This window comes from Buteo buteo, chromosome 25 (assembly GCF_964188355.1).
Source record: "Buteo buteo chromosome 25, bButBut1.hap1.1, whole genome shotgun sequence".
Classification (NCBI taxonomy): Eukaryota; Metazoa; Chordata; class Aves; order Accipitriformes; family Accipitridae; genus Buteo; species Buteo buteo.
Window position 1 is genome coordinate 7,296,289 of NC_134195.1, and position 7,229 is coordinate 7,303,517.

Below are 7,229 nucleotides of genomic sequence, written 5' to 3' on the forward strand. Positions count from 1 at the left end.
TTTCTCCTTAGCAGCTTTTGAATCCTCTGGCCCATTTTAACCACATTTTACAGAGGAAAGTCAAGCTCTTAGGGATAGTGAGTTGCAGTAATCTTCTTGAAAATAGGAGAGGAAATGTTCTTTGTGCATCAGAGAGTCCGTGTTGTATGTTAGCTTTAGGGAAATTACAGACAGGAAACAGTTTTGCTGCTGCTTGTTGTGGAGCTCCTTGTTTCTCATGGACTCCCTTCCCTAGTGCTCCCAGTCTGGCCTCTGATCTCAGCTAAGCAAGACAGAAGTCATGAATTAAAATGTATTCCAGGGGTCTGTTATCTTCACGTACCTTATAAAATTAAGGACACTTCTAGAGATCAGCTGACTGGGGGGGGGAGGTCTTGGGGTTTGTTTTTTCTTCCTTGTGGTGAAAGTGGATCCAGAATTCACTTGCTCTTGAACCAACTTTAAGGGTAATGCCTGTCCCCTTTTCCTTTAACTTCAACACTTGATGCATTATCACCGGCGTGCTTTCTGCTCACGTGCCATGAAAATGTTTTTCTGTAGTTAAACTATGTATGCAATATTTTTATTTTGGGAACTGTTCCTTAAAAGAAGTAGCAGTTCAAAAGTGGCCTGAAAATACATATCTTTCACAGATAAGCATGTTGTTTTTCTATTTGTGCTTAGATGCTGCCCTGTTTGTACTGAGGGTAACAGCCCCCTGCTGCTACTGCTTGTCTCTGTCCTCAGATCAAGGAAGCCATCAAACAGCTCTGGCTCCTGTGAAATGTTACTTTTTCCTTGAGGTGTTAATAACTTTGTTGGCTGGGAAAGCCACCTTTGATCTTATCTGCGCTCCAGAAAGTTTGCTGAGAAAAGAGTGATTATATAGGGATTGCTTAAGCTTATGTTCTCAGATGAAAAGAATGTCTCGTCAGTGTATCTGCCTGTATCTGATATCCTTTAATTGACAGAGAGAGGGTGAATGATCTTTCTGCTTAATGGCCTTATCGTGATTTACACTAAGCCCCCATCCTGTTATTACGGCAATGTGAAGGGACCTGGAAGGAGGTGTAAATTCAACGTGTGCTTATTTTAAATCTGAGTGTGTGAAGGAAACTTGACGCAGGAGTTGGGCCCTGAAGATTTATCGTGGCTAATTGCTCGTTACATGTCATCTGCAGAGGCTGGTGCAGTTTCTTTGTGGCCTGCGCCTGAGAAGATTTATGCAAGGTAGAAAGAGGCTTGTGGGTGGTGGAAAATTCCCTTTCAGCCTAAGTTAGCTGTGCGTGTTCCTGGGCCGCTGCCGTGCGGAAGGTTTTAGAAGGAAATGATCCTATTAGCAGCAAAGCCTGCAGTGCTTGGGCTGGCGAGCGCAGAGTGCCTCCCTCCTGGAGGAGGAGTGAGTTCAGCTCGCACTGATGTGTGCAGCTGACTTGGGTGCTGCCTTCTATAAATCTCTGTTTTTGTGCTTTTAATACAATTGTGTGCAGCTGAGCTGTTGTCTTGCATTCCTGCGTGTGGCAGTAGCCTGAGGTGCCTCATCTCGTCGCCACCAGAGCAGCTTTGAAAGGCCTGCAGCCTGTTTTGCTATGCAGCAGGAGACGATTTCCCTTATGAAGCAAGCAGCATTAGGCCTGCAGCCATGCAGCTGGTGGCAACAGGCTGGTGTAAGCACAGAGATGGTGCTGTTGGGGGCTAGCTACTGTAAAATCATCATTTTTCCCTTTTAATCCAGACAGGGAAAAAAGATGTGTGTTTGCTTTGAGTCATGAAAAGGAACTGTGCCGATAGAAACTCCAGGCTGGTAAACCCAGGCAAGGCAATGTCTGGGAGAGCAACGCTGAAAAAAGCTGTGGGCAGTTGCTTTACAGCCCCACGGAGCTGCTGGACAGCATGTTGAAGGGAAGTTGCTGAAGCTTTATAGGAGGTGTTAGAGGAGAAAGTGTGCTCCCCGTATGGTATATGTGCATGCCAGAGGAGCAGCTGCCGATGGGACAGCGTGCACATGGCAGACTGAAAGCGTGAAGCATCTGCTGCGGGTGTCTGTTTGAAATCACAAAAAGGAGAAAAAAAAAGTGGAAAGGAAGTAATGAAAAAATAATCCTGAAGATTGCACACCTGGAAATGCAGTACCTACCCTAACTGCCAGAAATACATTGACCACCCTGGATGTGTACAAGTCATTTCTGAGCAGTTTGTGGGACAAAAGCAAATCTGCAAATAGGAGGGTAGTCGTGGACCATAGGGCATCTGTACATACTCTGGAAAGTGATTAATGCTGAGAAACTAGCCAAGGCTCTCAATCGTGCCTAAGTAAATGGATCTCATCTAGGAAAAATGTATAGCTGTGCTGGAAGCATACAAGGAGAAGAAAGAGCTCTTGTGGAATAACGAGCTCTTTCAACAGCTACATTATGCACCTACTGTGATTTAAGAAGTAGGAACATTTAGTCTTGTAGATCTTTTTTTTCCTCTTGTCTACAGCCTTTCTGTTCTACTCAGTTTTCTTTCCCATGTCCCGAGATGTCTTTGGATGATGCACCACAGTATGACCTGTTATTCTTCTTTTGTCAGAAGGGTGGAAGAAGCTGTAGGAAATAGAGAATGTTCTCCATATTTTTGAGGAACGCAAAGAGAAAATTCAGGGAGTTGTTACCAATCACGAATGACTTGTGGTGACTGTGAAACATAAAGATTGCATGAGCTGCTACTTAGATGTTTCATGTGTTGGTCAGGAATTCACTTATGGAAAAATTATCACTGCTCTGTTCTGTATTTGGCATCTTTGTTTTTACGTTTTGAATGGCTTCCAGTAAGGTTTTACAGCAAGTAAAATTTGAAATCTGCCATACCACAAAGTTTCACTTTGGATCCACCTATTTTACTCTCATACTACTTTAAGTGTTTTGTAGAGTAAGAGTTGACTCTTTGCACTTACTCAGTTTCCTCGTTTTCTGACTGTTCTTTGCAATGCTGTACCATTTGTACTTGTGAAAAGGCAGCGAGCAAGAAGACTCGGCAAACACTCTGGAGAGAACAGGACTCTGAAGTGGACCTTTACGTGTATGCCTCTGTCGACTTCACAAGCTTCTTGCATCTGCCAGCATCTGTTTTCGTTTCATTATCTTTTCAGTCTAGCTCTTTGCTGTAAAACCCACCGGGGTATGTATTTATGATTAAAATTACGGATTTAGAAACATGTGAGAGGAAAGGGGTTAGGGACATAGTCGCAGCAAGAAAGAAAGAAGCAGCATGAGGAAGGGGCTTCCACACCCCCTTTCACAGTTCCACACCATTCGCTCCATTTTGTGTACTCGTTTGGCTGCTTTTAGAACCTAGGTTCTCGTCCTTTTGGCTAAGGTCAAGTGTATTGTGTAGTGCAGGTGGGTTTCCCATTGGTGTCTCGGTTGCATGCATGCATGCACTTGCTGTTCTCTGGTGTAATCGGGATAGGGTCTCGTAGACTAGACCTTTGTCCCATCGAGCATTACAGAACTGTATAGCAAAGATGGAGCAAAGGTGTTATTTCCTTGCTTTCTAAGCATTGGCGGTGTGTTGCTTTATTCCTCTGGACTACTAGACAGTATAAACATAATTTCACTTTTCTGGAAGCTGACCAGTAATAACAACAGTGTTTTAGTCAGGTTTTAATCTCAGCACACCATTTAAATACATCTCTGTGTGACAGCAAGGTACTGCAGTAAATTGTAATTGGGTTTTGTGGGTTTAGGGTTGACCTAATAGGTTATTGGAAATGCCATGCTGATGGAAAACAACTTTACATGCATTACTGCTATCTCCATGTAAGGGTCTGTCATATGATTGCTTGCCAGTTAGAGAAAAATCACTTCATTAGATAGTGATACTTTTTTATTGTAATCCGCTTACTGATGGATTTGGGGCTTAAAATACAGCATGGTGGATTTGCTTTGTGCACTGCTCTCCTGTTCTGAAGTAGTATTGGCAGAGTTTTCCTACCTGCATTATTCTGGGGCCTCGTTTTCTGCAGCTTCTGGTTGGAACTGTTTCAGGTTTAAACACTTTCATTGGAAAGTATGTAAATGGACTGTAGGTAGAGCAGAAGGACAATGTGAAGGCTTTAATGAAGAACTGTAAGCCAGCAGCATGACATGGCTGTGAGAAAGCTACCACCTGATTCTGCACGCATCCAGCTAAATATTTCTAATAATGGCCCATAAATATGAATGTGGGGACTAAGGCTGTGGAGAGGCCTCGCCTTGACCCAGTTCCAGTTCTGATCAGCTGTGACTGGGGGGGATCTAGCAGAGATGCAGGGAGGGGCTGCTGGCTTTTGAGTGGAATGAAGAGCCCCCCTCCCAGGCAGTGAGCAGAACTTGTTCAGCCTAAGAAAGGAGAAGGGGTATAACTGCTGTCTAAACCTATAGTGGGGGAAATAAAGGAGTGGGAGAAGCTCACATCCAGAGAAGGAGGGGAGCCAGAAGATGATGCAGTCACAAACACAAACCAGTCTGATTTGGCCAGGAGCCAGATGAGGCTGGAAACTGGGAGGAGGTTTCCTACCTTGAGGCTCTGTCATCATTTTGGTGTGTATAAAGAAGCAAAATAATACTAGGCTGCTATGCCACTGTCTGTTAAAGCAGCAGAAGCCTTGACTTCGTGTCCCAGCTGATCCTTCAGGTGCCATCTCTTCTCTCAGACCAGTGAACTGTGGCTGTGAGGACGGCGGAGCAGGGCTGGTGTGTGAGCGCTGGGTGATCCGACTGGGAGGAGAAGGATCAGCAGAGGCAGGTGGGGTCAATCTCACACGGCCACGTACATCCAGCCCAGTCTTGTATGCCAAGAGATGGGCTATAGCTGGGGAGCTGTTGCTGTCCCCTGCCTCCTTATCTTCTTTAGCGCGTGTTAATCATATTTGGAGATGATGGAAGAAATGGCAAATTTTGTAAGAAGCCAGGAGTGCGGAGTTAATTCCCTGACTTTGTTTCTTTAGCGGAAAGCTTACAGTGCTTCCTCCTGTGCCTGTTTGAGCTGGATGTCTGACGCAAACAGAACTGATTTGGTAGGAAACAAGAGGGAAGGTAAAGAGTATCATGGAGTAACTTCTTCATTTAAAGTGTTAGGGATCCCCAGCCCCTCTCCCTTCCTAATCCAAGGGAGAGGTTGGGCAGCACACTGAAACTAGAGTTCTGCTCCAAGTCCAGCTAACCCATCCCTAACTGGCCAGACTGACTCGACTGTCAGCGTGGCACGCTGCACACAGACCTTTGTGCGGTGACATTGCTCGGGAGGACCTCTACAAGCCATTGCCACTGCAGTCTCTGCTGATCCTGCTCAAACAGGTATTGCCTCCTGAAAATGAGTCATGAAGCTTCAATCCACCTCTTCTTCCCCATCCCTGAAGGAGAGAATAACGAGCACTTTCTGTAGAAGGGAACTGCCATCATCAGACATGAAGAAGCCATCGCTCGAGGGACAACATACCAAATAAGCTTTATTGATGACTGCACCCTGTAAACAAAACTTTTCCTATGAGGCTGGGAGTACTGAAGGTATTTGTAACATGTTTAGAGAAGGTGAAAAGTTCCTGTAGGAGATAAAGCAGGAATAAAATATTAATGGCTCTCTTACCAGCAGATGTCTTTAAAAGACAATTGTGACCTCTGGGTTCAATCATGCAGAGTGAACTTAGTGTGTAGGCTGCCAGTGCTTATGGCCAATGCAGGTTACACTGAATACCGTCAGGAGCTTAATTTGATGCATTATTTTAATTTTGCCCTGACACACAAATGATCAGAGGCGTATGTGTTTGCAATCGGTGCAGCAGCCTCCAGACTGCAAGCGATACTTTCATTAGCCATCTGAAATTTTAACATGCAGTTGAGGGCTTGCATTATAATGTATTATTCTGAAACATATTGAGTCTGCTAGGCACTTTACTTGAGCTGAAGGCACAGAGAGATTTAGTGTAGTCTCTGCTCTACCTGAGAGGGCAGGCATGGGTGAGTCAGGGAACCTGGCGTTTCATGGGGTTACTTGAGTTTTGCTTTGTTTAACGCCTGTGTTATTTGAGGTGAGTTCTGCAAGTGTGACTGGATCCTAGAGCACCTCATCTTCAACTTGGAGGAGCTTACAAGTGGTTTAGGGCATTTGGCTGAGGTAGTTTCTTTTACAGGATGTAGAGCTGATAGTGCCAGCTGCAATTAGGTTTCCTAAATGCTTTCTTTATAAACCTCTGGCTTTGATTACTTCTAATTTTGCTGACTGTTTCCAACAGCTAAAATGGTTATGGCATTTCTGGGAATACCCTTTAGGAAAATTGCTTAGGTTGTGTTGTGCTCTTGATGGGGAAAAAAATCTTGGTGTGCTACACAGATGACTTGCAAGGGATGAAGGACTTAAAACTCAGTGAGAAGGTGAAGTCATTGTGTTGTTTGAAATGTGCCTTTTTCTGTTTGTGTGATAAAACCACTGGGAAAATGACAAATCTTTGAAGGATTCAGGCCACACAAACTGGGAAGAGCCCTAGAGCTTGTTGGCTAAATTCTTCGTAGAGGGTATGACCTGTCCCAGCCTGCAAATAGTGAGGAGGGGTCTGCCATCAATCACTGCACCTCACTGCAACAGTGTACTGCAGCCTCAGGTGCTAGACCCAAGTGGTGAGCCACTGGGGACTAGAGGGGTGAGGATATTTTGCGGGGAATCTGGGATGTAGGCATGGATAAGGAGACTGAACGCTTCAGGGAAGCTTGGGAGGGAAGAGTAATAGGACTGAAATCCAACAGGGTGGGAGACAGAGGAGAGGGAAGGGATTGACTGTGCAAGAAGACTTGCACTAAGAACCTGTGAAGAATGCCGGGGCTGATGGGACTTGCTTTGCTTTTTTGCCTTTTTTTTTTTTTTTTTTTTTTTGGCCTATGTCTAGAATTTACATTCAGGAAGTGCTGAGTTTGCAATGGCTGGTACAAAAGGCTGGGAAATGCCAAAATTAGGGGTTTCCCCCTGCCCTTCCTACCCATGCTTCTTAGCCTAGGAGTTATTCTCGTTACATTGTCACATGCTATTTTTTTTCACAGAATTCATGTGTCATTCATTGTACTGGAGAGATGGGGGGCTCCTGGCTCGAGCAGGGTCTTGAAGAAGAGTAAAATGCCTGTGGTTCTGCTTCATTATCTCTTGCAGAAGATAGAAGGTGGGTATTGACGAGGGGAGAACTGCAAGAAGAAAAAAAATTATCTTACAATCTGCCAGCAGTTGCCACAAAAGTTTTG